The following is a 511-nucleotide window of genomic DNA, read 5'->3' as shown; positions in this document are numbered from 1 at the left end:
GACCCTGTTTGCCTGGGTATCAGCAGCGGAGGCTGCAGAAGATAGAATAATGCTGAAAAGCTAGTGTTGCTGTCTGATTCTTGTCTGGAAGCCTCGTCTCAGAAGTGTACCCAGCCATGTGAGGTGTGGGGTGTCGGTCTGCACCTAGTGGGGGATTTCTCCCATTTAGGGTACTCAGGGGTCAGGGACCTACTTGAGCAGGCAGTCTGTCTATTCTCAGATCTCAACCTCTGTGCTCGGAGAACCACTGCTGTCTTCAAAACTGTCAGACAGGAACATTTACATCTGCAGAGATTTCTGCTGCTTTTTGTTTAACCATGCCCTGTACCCAGAGGTGGAGTCTACAGAGGCAGGCAGGCCTCCTTGAGCTGCAGTGGGCTCCACCCAATTCGAGCTTCCCAGGGGCTTTGTTTACCTACTTAAGCCTCAGCAATGGCAGGCGCCCCTCCCCCAGCCTCGCTGCAGCCTTGCAGTTAGATCTGAGACTGCGGTGCTAGCAACGAGGGAGGCT

Source organism: Colobus angolensis, unplaced genomic scaffold, assembly GCF_000951035.1.
Source record: "Colobus angolensis palliatus isolate OR3802 unplaced genomic scaffold, Cang.pa_1.0 Scaffold445, whole genome shotgun sequence".
NCBI lineage: Eukaryota > Metazoa > Chordata > Mammalia > Primates > Cercopithecidae > Colobus > Colobus angolensis.
This window is presented reverse-complemented; position numbering follows the sequence as displayed.